The following is a 14,112-nucleotide window of genomic DNA, read 5'->3' on the forward strand; positions in this document are numbered from 1 at the left end:
CCATCCCCACTGCTGTTTCCTGGTCCAGACCCTTATCATCTCTTCTGTAACCTGTGGGAAAAGCCTCTTAATTGGTCTCCATGGCTTTAGTCTTTCCTCACAAATACACAAATACTCAGGGCTTCCCAGGTGGCGCAGTAATGAATCCGCTTACCAGTGCAGGAGACACAGGACACACAGTTTCGATCCCTGGGTTGGGAAGATCCCTTGGAGGAGGAAATGGCAACCCACTCCAGTATTCTTGCCTGGGGAATCTCACGGACAGAGGAGCTTGGCAGGCCACAGCCCATAGGGCCACAAAGAGTCGGACACAAGTAAGACCAGGACAGAACACAAATACACATGCATACACTCTACACTCCTTCCAGTTTGCTTTTAAGGCACCTTATAATTGCATCTCCTTCCCACAGATTTCAGGAAAAAGCTAAGACTCCTCACCCAGCATGTGATTTCCTGACACCCACGTGCCATCACCAGACAGTGGAGTTAGTAGTTTTCCTCACATGGTCTGTCTTATGTCCACAGCTTTGTCTGTGTTTGTTCCCCAAACCAAGTTCTCTCTCCTTCCTTTCTAGTCTAACTGATCAACTTCTCCCAACCTTTGAGATCCAGCTCCAAAGTCACCTCCTTCACCAAGTTTTTCCTAACTTTCCTCTAGCAGTTAGCCAAGCTCCTCTTTGTGTTCTCACAGAACCGTGCAACTCCTCCACTGATTTCTGACTTTGAGGGATATATATCCCCCTGCTCTTGGACTACAGGGTCCCTAAGTAAAGATCATGGCTTGCCTTCCAGCAACTAGCACCATCGTTGGCTCAGGAGCCGGCGAGTGTCTGAAAGTGAAAGTCACTCAGTGGTGGCCAACTCTTTGCGACCCCATAGACTTCTCCAGGCCAGAACACTGGAGTGTTTGCCTTTCCCTTCTCAGGGGATCTTCCCAACCCAGGAATCGAATTGGGATCTCCTGCATTGCACTGATCAGGAAATCACCAGTGACAGTGGAAGAAGAGAAACCAGATTAAGACATTGCTCTACAATCTCTCTGTGGCCTCAGCAATATTTCTGCGTCTCTGAGCTTCATTCCTTATCCATAAGTGTAAATGATATCTACAACCTATGAGCATGGTAGAAAGAAAATAAATACGACTTAGGAAATGAATAACTATTAGGGAAATGAGGAAACAGGGGGTGTTTGAGATGAAGCTGAAATTTCTATAATGACTTGGGTGAATGAAGGTACCATAGAGGAGAGAAGAAATGTTAGACCAGAAATAGTGTAGTAAAGAACCCAACACATAGTAGGCATTCAATTCTCCCTTCCTTGTGGGAGTCTAACAGCTGGAGAATAGGAAGAAATAGTGTGTCCCTTACATGTCCACCATCTCATTTCTTTCCATTTCAGTTCAGTCGCTCAGTCGTGTCCGACTCTTTGCGACCCCATGGACTGCAGCACGCCAGGCTTCCCTGTCCATCAGCAACTCCCAGAGTTTACTCAAACTCATGTCCATTGAGTCAGTGATGCCATTCAGCCATCTCATCCTCTGTCGTCCCCTTCTCCTCCTGCCCCCAACCCCTCCCAGCATCAGGGGCTTTTCCAATGAGTCAGTTTGTTCTTTTACTGACCTGGATGGATGCCAAGGCATGTGGTTGGGGCAAAAACCCCTCTGTTTGATATTGCCATCCCTGATAGACTCAAACAAACTCACTGAGACATCTGATCATCTCCCAAAGTGACTCTGAACTTGCTTGTCTGGCGCTGTATCATGTGTCACGCAAACACAGCTGGACAGGCTGGCAGGGAGGACACGCCCTCGTCAGTGTCCTCTGCCCGCATGACACCGAGACCCCACCTGTGACAGAAGGACTGAGAAGCAGGCTCAGGAGTGACAGCAGCTGATCTTGGACCCCCAGTTTCTGGCCCTGACACAGCTGGACCTGCCCCAGCTGTAGGAGTTGCTGCCTGGGGAACAATGTGGGGTGAAGTAAGAAGCGCCAGCTGGGAAAGCAGGGCATGGAGGTAGAAGGGTTGGATCAGGCTGGAATGGCCTCATGAGCCAGGCAGCATTGTTCAGAAAGTTCCAACAGTGGAGAATGAAACTAAAAGGACACAGCCCAGGGCCCAAAGACAGGGAAAAAACAGGAAGACCAGACAACCCTAAGAGCAGAGAGAACCCATGTGTAACATGGAGTGTTTGGCAAAGAAACAATCCAAATGCAGAATTTGTGGGCTGGAATGGGGTGGAGGATACTTAGCTACAGTTGATGCTGGGTCTTCCAGCCTTTTTTTGCAAAACAGACAAGCCCTGCTTGGATAGTGATGATTTAAAGGCACTGGACTGAACAAGAGAAATGGCAATACCTTCACCCATGAGGGTAGGTCCCACCATATATAAACATCCCGATGAGTGGGCGTGTCAGCCTCCACTCAGATCCACAGGCATCAGCAGAGCAACTGGCATAAGAGGATTCTGATTCCTATTGCGTCCCATCTGGAGAAAGCAGCTGGGTTTTCTTTTTAAATTTTTGCTATTTTTTCTTTTTATTATTTTATTGCTGCATAGTTGATTAGCAATTTTGTCTTAGTTTCAAGTATACAGTAAAGTGATTCAGTTATATATTAATTTCTTTCAGATTATTTTCCATTATCTGGTTACTACAAGACATTGAATATAGGCCCCTGTGCTTTACAGTAAGTCCTTATTGTTTATATAGTTTATGTATATTAATTGTATCTGTTAATCCTGTACTGTTAATTTATCCCTTCCCCTCCTTTTCCCTGATAACCATAAGCTTGTTTTTAATGTTTGCGAGTATATTTGTGTTTTGTAAACAAATTCATGTGTATCTTTTTAGATTCCACATATAAGTGATATCACATGCTATTTGTCTTTTCCTGTCTAACTTCACTTGTATGATAATCTCTGAGTCCATCCATGTTGCTACAAATGACAGCATTTCATTCTTTTTTATGGCTGAGTAGTATTCCATTGTGTGTATATGCTACATATATTATATATATACAGAAATGTATATAATATCTTACATCTTCATCCGTTCATCTGTTGATGGACGCTGAGGTTGTTTTCATATCTCGCCTATTGCAAAGAGTGCACTAGGTGTTCTTAGACCTTGTACCACTGCCCCATCACATCTTGTCTACTAACTCCTGGTAAGCAGAGAATCTTAGGGCTAGAAAATGACATATAATTCATCTCATTTTACAGATAAAACAAAGTTTCTAGAAAGGTTAAATGACTGCTCAAGCTACTATGACTAGTTTTCAATAGAGAAAGAACTGGAATCCATTCTTCTAATATTCAGTAGAAAGTTCTCTCCACCTTACCAATTAGCCAACCATATGTCAATGGGAATCTACTGGAGACTGGAACTTAACTTTGGGGGGGTGGGGAATATAACTTTGTTTGGAAAAAATCATCAAAAGAAACATTTTACCAATGCAAATCTAAAACAGAGACACATTAAAATGCTTGAAGAAGAACTGGGAGCTATAAAGTAACCCAAAATGTTGATGCTTCCAATTGAGTTTTCAAATTTCTTATTTAATATGATTATGTTTATAGTAATTTAATTTATCCCAACCGTTTCCCTACATATTTTGCTGGAAAAATTTTCTTTGTCTAAATCTAAATTTCAGAAGAGAAATGCCTGAAAATTCTTGTTTGTGTCCTTATGGAATGATTTTCTCCCCAAAGATCAAGTATGGAGCCTGAAAGTAGGAAAGCATAGACTTCCACTTTGAAGTGAAGGATAGAATTGGACTAAATTTGATAAAATACAACTTAGCTAAACTGGTTGTGTCAACATATGACATTGTATAATACTAAACAAAATGGACTTTGGTTATTGCCTTGTGGAACCATTGTATTGATGTTTGGGATTATATAGACAGATGTAACCTTGGGAATTTCCTCTAAAAGTCAATCTTGGTATTAAAAAAAAAAAAGACTGAAGTGGAAGAGAAAATCCATCCTTTACCATTTGGAAAATCAGAATCAGTTGTTCTGGAATCAGGAAAGATGGGGGAGACAGGCACCTGCCATGGAAACAGAACAGCAGCTGGGCAGGAATCTAGCCAAGAATAGGGCTATGAAGTTGGGTTCATGCTCATGAATTCTGAGGACAACCAATGCTAGAAGCAATGAACTGCTATTATATTGAATGCTTTAATTAATGCTTATTAAAAGTTATAGTCTGACCTCAGTTGGGCTGATGGGAATTAGGAAAAGCTAAGCCCCATGGTTAAGAAGAAGCCAAGATAAGTCTGGATGTCCCTCTCACTTAAGCCAGTTTGAAGTTAACAGTGATAACAGCCTTCAGCCAAAAATTTAGGACTAGACAGGCAATAATCTCTGTGCAATCATCAGCAACAGGGACAGTAGGAGGGCAGGAAGATTAGTGGACCAAAGAGACCAGAGAATATTTTGAAGTTCTTATTCCAGAAGAGAAAATTGTGTGGATGGCCACTTTGATGGGACTAATTTGGGGCAATTAGGCTAGCGGGAAATCCTACCAGGTATTAAAACTCTTTTGGTTGCAAGTGAGAACAATCAGCTCTGGCTAATTTAGATTTTTTCCTTTAAAAGACAGGATGGAAGATATATTAGAAGGATAGTCGGGACATCTCACTGAACAGAAGGTAAAATTAGGCAATCAAAACTGAAGATTCTCAACTATACGAGTTGATGGAGCTTATGCAAGGTGCAGATATTAATGTGGCTAGTTTCTGATTTCCAATCAAATTCTGTTTCATTTTGTTTCAAAAAATCCAGTTCAAAAAGAATCAGAATGGCTTGAGGGTCAGTAGAGACCTACCCATATGTGTAACTAGTTATCCCTATGTATAACTAGAGGAAGAATATCTTCTCTCTTCCCACACTGTTTGGGCCCATTAAATAAGAACTGTTTCCATAATAGGAACATCAATATGTGTTCTCCACCATTTACTGTGACCCCTCTCACTTCTCTCCAAGAAGGCACTATTAGTTTTCTATTGTAGAACAAATAATCAGAGATTTAGTGACCTCAAACAAAGTGCATGTGTTAATTACCATGTTTCTGTTGGTCAGGAGACACAGCTCCACTGAGTCCTCAGCTCGTGATCTCATAGGCAGCAAAGTGTCAGCTGAGCTGTGTTCTCATCTGAATGTTCAAGTGGGGACAAATAAGCTTCCAAGCTCATTGACGTTGTTGGCAGAATTTATGTCTTTGTGGCTGTAGGACAGGGGACCCTGAATTTTTGGTGTTGTCACTTGCCCACATATCGTAAAGGCCATCCCACTACCTTGCCCTGTGAGCTTCCTTCAGTGTAGTGGCTTCCTCCATCAAGCCAGCAAGGGAAATCTCTCTCCCAGGGGACAGCTTATTGTTGTCGTTCAGTTGCTCAGTCATGTCTAACTCTTTGTGGCCCCATGGACTACAGCATGCCAGGCTTCCCTGTCCTTCACGATCTCCTAGAGTTTGCTCAAACTCATGTCCATTGAGTTGGTGATGCCACTTAACCATCTCATCTGCTGTCACCCTCTTTTCCTCCTGCCCTCAATCTTTGCCAGCATCAGGGTCTTTCCCAATGAGTCAACTCTTTGCATCAGGTGGCCAAAGTATTGGAGTTCAGATTCAGCATCAGTCCTTCCAATGAATATTCAGGGTTGATTTCCTTTAGGATTGACTTGTTTGATCTCCTTGCTGTCCAAGGGACTCTCAAGAGTCTTCTCCAGCACCACAATTTGAAAGCATCAATTATTTGGCACTCAGCCTTCTTTACGGTCCAACAATCACATCCATACATGATTACTGGAAAAACCACAGCTTTGACTATACAGACCTGTGTCAGCAAATTGGTGTCTCTGCTTTCTAATACACTATCTAGGTTTGCCATAGCTTTTCTTCCATGGGGACAGCTTAGCCTCTAAGAGCTTTTACCTATTGAAGTTAGGACCACTCCCTTCTGATTAACTCCCAATCCACTGATTTGTAACCTTAATTACTTCTGCAAAATCCCTTCACCTTTATCATGTTCCACTGACCGGAAGCAAGTCACAGGTCCTGCTCACGTTTAAGGGGAGAGGATCATACAGAGCATAAGCCTGAAGGGGTGGGTATCACGGGGCCACCTTAGTGTGTATCTGCACAGGGACTTGGAACCAATGAGATGGACAGGGAGTAAGGCTTTGATCTCCTCTTGACATGCATATTCTCTCACATCTCACCTTTTCTCATCTTCCTACACACAGATCACAAGATTTCTTGGGTCCTCCATGTAGTAAGCTCACCAGGGCAGGCCAGCAGTCGCTCCATTTTCTACCTATGATGAGGAAATTTCCATTCAGGAGGGAAGGAAAGAAAATTCATGTTCCAAACTTCATTAAGCCTCAGATCCAAACTTTATTTTCCTATTCAACTTTGCCACCCACAAAACCGATATATTGATCCCTGATTCCTTTCCAATTGTTTCAGAACTCAGAGAGGAGAGCTCTGATTTATTAGAGTCTCGAATGCCACTTGGTATTCTGAGGTCTGGCACCAAAGTCGTGAAAACCATTCTCAGTTAGACAGCCACCCTAAGATGTAACTCCCCTATGCCCTGACAATTCAGATGGAGAGGGAACAGAAAACTGGTTTTGGTAGTTGCAGGCACCTGACACTTATGACACTTTAATATAAGGGAGGAAAAGTACAAAGCGTGTCACTTGTCTTGGAGATTTAAAGGCTCCTCTACACCTCATTTGCATCCTGATTTTGGAAAGGGTATAGCTGCTACAGCAAACAACTAGAGTATTTATTAATGTATGAAGGCCTTTTCCTCCGTATCCCATCCAACCATAAACTCCCTCCATCTCTGTCTGTTTGTTTGTTTTTGACCCCCTACCTCTTCTGACAATAGGGAAGACTAGGCTGTGTGTGGCCGTGAGCATGCCATCCACAAGCATGCCTGTGTCTGTCACAACTCCAATACTCTCCAACGTTTCCTGGGGCCACAAATCTCAACACATCACCCTGTCCCACGAGTCAGGAACAGATTAATTGAGAACGAGGCAGTCCAGACTCTAAACCTGCATCACCATTCCCCAACAAGGAAGAAGCAAATTCACGAGAGTCACCACATACAAGCATCCTGAAGAGAAACTGAGGCACAGGGAAGTTGAGTAACTGTCTCAAAACACACAGGAGTCGGCACCCAAGCGGAAAGTTGGATTTGTTTCTTTGTAGCTCCTGACACCACATAGCTCCCTGAATGCAGAGCTGCGGTGTTTAACCCCCCACATGCTTAACATCTCCTGGGAGACAGGCTGCTGATGTAAATAAACCAGGAACCCAGGGGCCCTTGGAGGGTCAGCTCCTGGGACACTTTAGTTAAGGCGGTTAATAACCACAGCAACATGATTTATTACTTAGTACTCGAAGGGAACCGGCTGTCACTGCAGTACATCCTGCCCCAGTCCAGCTCCTTCATTTGCATAGGTAATGGTCATGTTATTAACAGCTCATTAGTGTCAGGCCCAGGTGACCAGAAAGACAGACTCAGTGGACCAGAGGGAAAGAGCCTCTTGCATTTCAAAGAAAACCCTATCAAGAGTCTTATTTCAGGGCCAAGAAGGGGCTGGTGTGACCCAGACACGGCTGGGAAGGGTTCTAAATGAAGAGGTCCCTTTCTTAATGACAAAGTATAACTCCAAATAGCATTGCGTGCATGCATGCTCCGTCACTCAGTCGTATCTGACTCTTTGCAGATACTGACTCTCAACACCATAGACTGTAGCCTGCCAGACTCCTCTGTCCATGGGATTCTCCAGGCAAGAATACTGGAGTGGGTTGTCATTCCTTCTCCAGGAGCTCTTTCCAACCCAGGAATCGAACCTGCGTGTCCTGCACTTATTGCATCTGCAGGCAGATTCTTTACTACTGAGCCACCTGGGAAACCCTCCTAAATAATATTAAATAAATGTTAAATTACTCTAAATAAAGTCTCAGACATGATCTCCCCTTGATAGGATGTGATAGAAATGGCATGTTACCTCTGCAGTCTTCTTCCCCAACATACAGGACCCCAGTCTAATCATGAACAAATCACATCTGAGGGTCATTCTGCAAAATATCTGACCAGTCCACCTCAGAACTGTCAAGGTCATCAAAAACAAGGGAAGTCTGAGAAATGGCCAAAACCAAGAGATATGATGACTACCGGTAATGATGCATCTGGCTAGGATCCTGGAACAGAAGGACATCAGATAAAGGCTAGGGAAATTCAAATAAACTGTGAACTTCATAATAAAAATTTGTTAATATTGGGCCATTAATTGTAACAAATGCACCACACTAATAGAAGATGCTAATAATAGAAGTAACCAGGTGTGGGTTATGTGAGATCTCCCTGAACCATCTTTTTCTATAAATCTAAAACTGCTCTAAAATAAACAGCTGGATTTTATAACTCTCTTGCTATATATGATACAGTAGAACCTATGCCATGTTATTGTTCAGACTATCAGTGTTGGTCCTCAATGCCTTAGCAAGGTAGGGAGAATAGGTATCTTTACCTTTCCTTTACAAATGAAATAACTGAGATTTAGAGAAATTAAGTGACTTGCCTATGATCACATAGCTATTAAGTGTAAGAGATTAGTTTCATTCTCAGGCCTTTCAACTTAAAATGAATGTTATCATCTCAGAGAGAACAAGGATAAAGAAAAAAGACAGTGCAGGTTTCTGTCTAACCACCAGAGCAGTTGGCAGTAGGGGCTGTTGATAGGGACAGATGAGAGGTCAAGGTCAAGGTCAGCCAGGAGTTCACGGTCATGCTTATAGGTCTCATATGATGAAGCATTAGAGTGAGAAAAAAAAAATTAATCAAAAAAAAAAAAATCAACCTCTTTCATTCTCATCCTTTCCCAAACCTCCCCCACATCCTACATATGGAAACACAGTCCAGAATTCTTGTGGAAGTATTTTTGTTGACCCAAAAAACAAACTGACATGATGACCTTTCATCCTTTTTCTCTTTACTTGGAGCTCTAAACCTCATCCCACAGGATGTCAGTAACAGCCCCAGTGTAGAAAAGAAGCGGTCCAGGTTTGCACAAAATGAGTCAAAGGGTAATCAGGACCCTAAATCTAGCTCCATTTCTGCCTCTTATACTTTCCTCCAGCCCCTGCTGTTTTCTAATCCATCTAGAAGCAGACAGGAGAGACTCAGCCATGAGCAAGTTTGGAGACATAGAGAGAGACATTGGTGACTAGGCCCTGCTATTGCCCTCAGAAGAAAATGATGTAAGAGGAAGAAAAGAGACTGATTGTATGTGAGGCAAATACACTGAAATGCTCCTGATTTTAACCCAAATCCAAACCAGTTGTTGGCCTTGGGACAGGTCATTTTCATCTCTCTGTGACCCAATTTCCTCTTCTGGACAATGGCAGATCTGGAGGAGCCGATCTCTAAGCTGCCCCTAAAGTTGGGCCTTCTGTGGCCTAGCTCACAATCACAGATCTCATTCTGCTGATTAGGCTGGGCTCTCCTTGACGGGAAGAGAAGCCGATGAAAATGCAATCAGAGGGTGATAGACACACTGAATCAAAGGCATGATGTGCTTATTTTGATGAGTGGGAAAGTCCCTGGTCCCTTCTCTGCAAGAAGAAAATGTTCAAGTAACCATGAAACTCACCACAGATTATTCAGCAAATGCCCACTGGCTTTATCATGCTACACGGCATAGAGGATTGGAGACAAAAGGGGTATTGGGGACATCAAAAAGGCACAATCAATTTTTTAAGAGCTTATAAGCTCCCCCTATACAATCCAACCCAAGAATCACAAATATCAAACTGTCTGCTGTGTCCTATATGTAAATATTTTATAATGAAGATGTACGTGAGGGTCAGGGAGGGAAGGATTGGGAGTCTGGGATTGGAGAAGTAAACTGTTATATATAGAATGGATAAACAACAAGGTCCTACTATATGCCACAGGGCTTCCCCTGGTGGCTCAGATGGTAAATAATCCACCTACAATGTAGGAGATCCAGGTTCGATCCCTGGGTTGGGAAGATCCCCTGGAGGAAAGAACGGCATCCCACTCCAGTATTCTTGCCTGGAGAACTCTATGGACAGAGGATCCTGGTGGGCTACTGTTTATGGGGTTGCAAAGAGTCAGACAGGATTGAATGACTAACACTTTCATATGCTATATAGCACAAAGAATATCAATATAAATATATATTCAATATCATGTGATAAACCATAATGAAAAAGACTATGAAAAAAGGTACATATATATATATGTATAATATATATTTTGTGTATATATAGGATGTATTATATATACACACCTGAGTCACTTTGCTGTATAGCTGAAATTAATACAACATTGTAAATCAACTATACCTCAATAAAATTTTTAAAAGATGTACATGAGAGTGCACATGTGAGTGCCTGTATTTGGATGTTTGTGTGCACAGTCCTCCTGCCCTGACTCACCCAGTATCTCCATTTGCCTTATCATGAATAATCTCCTGGAGGAAGAAAGCCCTGCGAGATGAAAATTTATCCTCTGGGATGCACTAACCCCCAGTGAGGCCCGAAGCTGTGGGAGATCCAAACATCTGATGAAGTCTTCACCAGATCTTGGCCTCAGGAGTTCAGGGTCAGCAGATAGCAGTGGGGTGGTGGGGGGGTCCCCGGTTCTGCTCTGTGCCCTCCTCGACCATGCCTTCCTCCTTCTTTTCTACTCCTCCCCCAACCCTGCTCCCTGCATGCATTTCCCTCCCCTTCCGGCGACATACTGCCATGTCCCAGACTCTCCTAAGGACAGCAAATTACTCCTATCATTTTTAAAATGTAATCAACTGCATTTGATCCAGCAGGTGCTTTTGTGAGTATGAGTTTAAAAAAAAAAAAAAGCAGATTGAAAAAAGTGGATAAAATATAAATTAAAAAAGAAGAATGGGTCTGGTTACAATCAATAACCACAGAATTATTGACTCCTCTTCCCATTACACTGTGATGCCTCTGTAATCTTGCTGGCAGATTCTATAAAGGACGCATCTGTGCAAGATGAGATGTCCATTGTCAAAAGTTATAATTCTCTCCAACACAACTCCCATGACAGCAGCCAGGCAGTTTCTGCAGAGCGATCTGGTGTCTGGGAACCACATGACATCACTCTCTAAAAGCCATTTAGTGTCTCTGCCCCAGGCCCTCTCTGTCCTAAGCAAGTTGGCAAGAGGAAAGAAAGCAGAACCAGAAGCTGCACCTTGGCCCAGCCTGGTGTCCTGAGTTCACGCATTTCAGACTCTCCTTCGCCCTTCCAAACCCCATTTTGGAGAGGCACATGCCTCTACCCTTAGTAGGATGAAGGTCCTACTGAAAAACAACTGGATTATTCACTGAGGAAAAGCTGAAGCTAATCTCTGCTTCCCTGTACAAATTCTCCATGTGGGACTGTGGCTCAAAAGAACAATTTGGCTGAGGGCAGAGCTCGGAGTTGGTTTCCATGGGTTTCTCCAGGGCAGGCGAGGGCAGTTTGTAGTCATGTATCAACTAGGAGAAGCAACTCGCCTGCACAAGGCCCCAGGAAGCCAGGCCCCTTGACAGGAGGGCCCCAGACCTGCCAGGAGTCAAGGAGAACCTCCAACTGGGAGCCCCGGACCCCGGCAGGCAGCCGCTGGCCCAGGGAGTCTTTTGGCGCTCCATGTTTAATCCCCAGGAGACGGTGTGGCCGAATGTGAAGGGCACTGGTCTGGGAGATGTGTGACCCTAACAAAAACCACCTCTCTCTGAGCCTCAGCATCCTCACTGCAGAGGAGAGTGTTGACGGGACAGCCTAACAGGCCCTTCCAACTATGTGACGAGTGACGGTCTCTCCTTCGATGCTGGGTAGGGGTGGGGGCTGGAGCTTCCTTCACCTCTCAGCCATCTCAGCCTGCGGGCTGATGCCCTCGTTCTGACCCCAGGAAGAGCCCCCCCTTCTCCCCAGAGGGGTTCAGGAGTCCCCGTGCTGAAGCAGGACTATTGGGAAGCCTGGGTGGTCCCTGCCCTCAGGGACGCTCTGTCCAAACGGCAAGCAAAGCTCTGCTGGTTTTGATGATGAAGATTTACAGCTAGAAGTGAGTTTCCCTGGCAATATTGTCTGCTGCCTTTATGAGCAGCAATTACATAGCATTTGGTACCTGGGAAGGCAACCGGCGAGAGCTGAAATGGTGAAATGCTCTATCACTCCAAGGAGCACAACGCCTTTGGTAATAAATATTGACGTTCATTAAGACAAAGCCAGAATTCAATCTGTTCTGGGGAATTCTCTGCTTCCGGCCTCCAGAATGGCCCTTATTTACAAGATGTCCCTGAGGGAATGAGACAGGCTGGCTCACCTTGCTCCCCAAGATACATTTTATTCAACCGACTCGTCCTGGGCAAACGTGCATCTGACAAGCCAATTTGAAAATGAATTTGGTACATTTTTTGAGTTGATTATTTATTCTGGAAATGAATGCCCGCTCTGGTCAGGCTGACAGCTCTCAGGATGAGAGAACCCATGCTCACAGCTCCTGTTCCTTGCTTTCTCCCCAAGCAAAAGGGCACAGAATCCAGAGACCCAGCTCTCCCAGCACTGGGGCAGGTGGCCCCTCCAGCTTCACTCACTGGTGCCCAGCCCAGCCTATGTTCACACCGCTGGGGGGAAGGCCAGTGTGCAGAGACCAGGCTTGTGCCTGGGAGAAGTGGCATGGTGTGAAAGCTGGGCAGAGGGAGGGGGGCGTCTACCCGCTCTACCCTACTGGATGGTTTGATCGGACAAACACTTGACTCCCCCTGCCTGGAATCATCATGAGGTCCCCAGGAGAGACCCAGGGAAAGGGTGTGGGGAAGGGAGGGTCTTTCTACACCATTCAACTTCCATTCTCCCTGTTCCTTACTTTCACCATTTCCTCTAGACCTCCATCATGTCAAGATACCTTGGCGAATTTCACTTAAAGGTAATATTTTAGAAGGATGTGCTGAGAGGGCACCCCTTTCATTCCCCCCCCACCCCAGATGTGCTTCCTAGAACTCTCAGGGACCCTGGCTTTCTAGTATAGTCCTGGAAGACTTCCTGTAAGAAGAGGGCTGTGTGGGAAGGATGTAGGAACCATGTTTGGGAGATTCTGAGCTGCTCGTGGCTAAAACCTCCCTGAGGGAAGTTAAGGTCATGAAAGGCCTTGAATGCAAGGCTAAGAAGCCTGGACTCAAAATTTGCCAAGGTGATTAGGTAGCTTTTGCTCAGTGGCTTTCAAGTTACTTTGAGATCATGAGACCATTTGTTCTAATGTACTTTTGTCCAGAGCCTCAATGTACAAAGTAGATAAAAGTGAAGCTATTCCAATCAAACAGATGGAAGACCCAGAGACCTACCCTCTCCCCTCACTCAGTATTTAGTCCCATTAATATCAGGATCACCTGAGCTGCTTGTTGAAAATGCAGGCTTCTAGAACCCTTCACCAGACCCACTGATTCATACCCTACAGAGGTGGTGTCCTGGAATATGCATTTCTTTGTATCACTCTTGGTGGTTGGCAAAGCGCATGGAAGGTTGATCATCATGCTCCAGGGCTTGGCAGGACAGAGGGTAAAAACAGATGCATATCTGACTGGCAGGTAAATCCTGCCCTTGGCTTGACTGTATCCTGACCTGTGTTACTCACCTCCCTGCCACGCACTCGGGTGCGTCTGTGTTCTGGGGCCTCATGTAACTGTTCGTGGTGCTGAACCTGGAGAGGCGGGGAGCAGAGGGAACAGCAGTTATAAAAACCCCACCAACTCCTTAAACCCACACCACTGCTTAGGGCCTCTGTGGCACTAGACACCACAGGCTCTGAAAGCACATGTTTTTAAAGCACCTTGAAATCTATACGCCCACTCCCAACTCCTAGTGTGAAAAGGGTCATCCATTTCCCAGACCAGCTGCGAGAGCAAATAGTTCAGGAGGTTGAAATCAAAGGACCTCAAACCAAAGTTCTTCAGAGACCTGCTCTCTGTCGAGCAGGCCGGGGGGCGGGGGCAGGGGGGCAGGCAGACCCAAGGGGCCCACACTCAGGGGTGCAGTGTGGCTGGAGAGCCGTTTTTCCGGAGCAC

At 44.8% G+C, this 14,112-nt stretch overlaps 1 long non-coding RNA gene across 1 annotated transcript in view; it reads right to left on the reverse strand.

Moving 5' to 3' along the window:
* Nucleotides 1-14,112, reverse strand: part of LOC110139686 (uncharacterized) — a 40,494-nt gene that overhangs the window by 15,619 nt on the left and 10,763 nt on the right. The window contains exons 2-3 of the long non-coding RNA XR_011490013.1: nucleotides 13,683-13,748; nucleotides 6,225-6,319 (exon numbers count right to left, since the gene is read on the reverse strand). This is a non-coding gene — a long non-coding RNA (uncharacterized lncRNA). The remainder of the gene's footprint in view (nucleotides 1-6,224; nucleotides 6,320-13,682; nucleotides 13,749-14,112) is intronic.

This window comes from Odocoileus virginianus, chromosome 10, assembly GCF_023699985.2.
Source record: "Odocoileus virginianus isolate 20LAN1187 ecotype Illinois chromosome 10, Ovbor_1.2, whole genome shotgun sequence".
Classification (NCBI taxonomy): Eukaryota; Metazoa; Chordata; class Mammalia; order Artiodactyla; family Cervidae; genus Odocoileus; species Odocoileus virginianus.